We start from the raw sequence: 2705 nt of genomic DNA, 5'->3' as shown, positions 1-2705 counted from the left end.
GCCAACACAAGATCCCATTTCAAACCCACATTTCAATCAACGTGTCGAGTTTTTTCACACGGGCTTAACTGTTGTGGCTTTTATTGGATGGCCAGTGCAAGGTCCTATATGGGGCTATAGCTTTCACCTTTTACATTTCTTCTACAAAAAGACATATACATTCACATAATCATGAAAATGTATGTTGATCAACAAATCTGCATGAAGTCATACTTGTCACTCTTGTAACTGAATACCTGTTTGAATGGTTATCTTGCAACATACTAACACATGTAGTCTATCACGCATATGATACATTGTCATCGGCAGTGTGAATATTACATGAGTAACTACAAGATTTTTTTCTAAGGATGGGCAACAGCAACCTTGATACCCTGTTAATGTTCATCTCATTCTTCCAAAAAAACATCTCATTCCTCGCTGCTCTGCTCATACCTTGATAATATGGATGCACCAAAGAAATAAGCACTTTGTGCATATACAAATATAGTAGACATGAAGAAAATATGGCAGTCAACACTAAGAAGGTAGGCTACAATCTTACGTGAACCATTAACCTGCAAGGCACTGAAAATAAACTAAACATAACGACTTGACCCCAATGATGCTAGCTTATGGTAGTCATAGCCTAGCTGATAGACAATGAAAATGATCAGAAGACCAACAACAATTTTGAGTCCAGAAAAGGGTATTTCTTACTATTAGAAAGGTATTTCTTATAATTACAGATAACACTATCATTTCTAAGTTCCATGGACCATAGAAGCTCTGATAAGCAATGCTTTTATTAGACATATGCACTCACATATATTTTTCTAAAATGCCAAATGGGTTGATCCATTCCAGGTAAATATGAAATTCATACCCAAAAAACCCGAAAAATAGATGGGGACAGTCTTTAAGGCAAAGCAAGCATTTGACTACTTAACACGGAAGCTTTACACATTCCACTTTTCTGGAGTAAACATGGCGATGGCACACGATGGAAAGGGAACAAATTGGAAGTTTAACAGCTCTATGTGATTTGAGTACAGTTCAAACAGAACCTATACATGGGTAGCCATATGGAGTTGTAAAGAAAGATAGAGGCCACCCCAGGCGGAACTACGAATAGTGACAAAGGAACATCAAAGTGACACTAGGAGAAAATAGCGAATGTAGGAAGCCTGTGCAAATATAAAAAAGTCGATGGCTTCTGAAACACCGGTCAAGAAGCATCAAAATCGGTACTACGACTAACCTATAGGGCTTTGTTAGGACCTCCGGTACAGAACATTAATCTATTATTTCAAAAACAAAAGGGGAATATACTTTAAGAAAATCAATAGTGAGACCATGCGGGCACAGATTAAAAAAGGGTAATAATATTATGTGGGACAAAAAATGAAAAACTCAAAGACAAAGTTGCATAATTAGCACAAACAATATTTGGGTTTAATCCAAGTAATGAAGTTAACGTTATAGAAATGCTAGATTTTTTGCACTTCCCTTCCGGTTGTTATTAGATGGGCATACTCTTAGATAGAACTGGCCACTACAATACAGGTTTCCCACAACATCAACTCATTTAAGGCCTTTCAATACATATAGCTATTTTCATATTAACCAAATCACATCTGATCTGGATATGATAAACCTTAGTGGAAATTCCACCAAAAATCTTTGGAATATATACTGCGAATTTTCAGTTAACATGATATTGGTACAAAAAAGAAAGTATTTAGAGAAACATAACTAAGCAAGCACACTGCACACATATCTTTAGAGCATCGGACAAAGAACCTGGATTGATGCATGTACCAAAAGCTATGTATCAGCTAGAAACAAAAAGGGTGGAAATACATAGTAATTACATGAATATTATAACTCTGATGCATCCCACTGTCACACGTACCATCCTGTCATAATTGCCAATCCAGGAATACGTCCTGATCTTTTCAAGGTGCTTCTCTAACCACATGCCTGTAGACTTGCCTATCTGACACCTCTTCAATGTTGACAGGAGTTGTATTCATAATATCATCATCCACAACGTCTTTCCTGAAGGAGAAATTAAGTGCAGTCATGTTTGGTATCTGTTAAGAAAAGGTAAATATATCCTACCGCAAGATACCACCACATTGCTTTTGTTTTCGTTGCTATTATACTCATGTGACAGAAATATAGAACATCATCAGAATCTTGACAGTATATATACTGAATTAATATATGTATGGCTCTTTCAAACCAAAGATCCCTAGGTAGCTGCTTTTTCACAATATGCTGAACTGTTATCTTTTCAGTTCAAGTGGTCAGGGGCGGAGCTACGGGGGGACGAGCGGGGGCCACGATCTAGGGCATCCTCTGTTAGATCGTTTCGGCGCCGACGCACAGGCGCTCGCTTCCGGTAGCCGCCGGCAAGTTTGACCAGGCCATGCGTACAAATGGATCAACAGCGCCGGTGTAGATGGCAGAATAATCCTCCTGTGAGTCTCCTCGATTCCTTCATTGATTTATACTGTAGAATACTAATAAACTGATCCGCATCTTCAGTCGAGGAGATCAGAAACTTTTTGCTATAGACGGAGTTATTAATTAGGGATGCACTCATTCTATCATCTTAATTTCAAATTTCACACAACACAACACTACTCACACCAAATCTAAGGTATACCATCGGCTCATGTCTAGGCTATCTTGCAAGTTATTATTATTAGATTTGCACA

General features: G+C 38.0%; 1 long non-coding RNA gene across 2 annotated transcripts in view; it reads right to left on the bottom strand.

Moving 5' to 3' along the window:
* Positions 1-202: 202 nt before the first annotated feature.
* Positions 203-2705, bottom strand: part of LOC119335430 — a 4035-nt gene continuing 1532 nt past the window's right edge. Inside the window, exons 3-4 of one of the 2 annotated variants that reach the window (XR_005161856.1) lie at positions 1895-2040; positions 203-435 (exon numbers count right to left, since the gene is read on the bottom strand). This is a non-coding gene — a long non-coding RNA (uncharacterized LOC119335430). Of the gene's footprint in view, positions 436-1632; positions 2041-2705 lie in introns of those variants that run through there. The other variant, XR_005161855.1, reaches the window with a different exon arrangement.

This window comes from Triticum dicoccoides, chromosome 7B, assembly GCF_002162155.2.
Source record: "Triticum dicoccoides isolate Atlit2015 ecotype Zavitan chromosome 7B, WEW_v2.0, whole genome shotgun sequence".
NCBI lineage: Eukaryota > Viridiplantae > Streptophyta > Magnoliopsida > Poales > Poaceae > Triticum > Triticum dicoccoides.
This window is presented reverse-complemented; position numbering and strand designations above follow the sequence as displayed.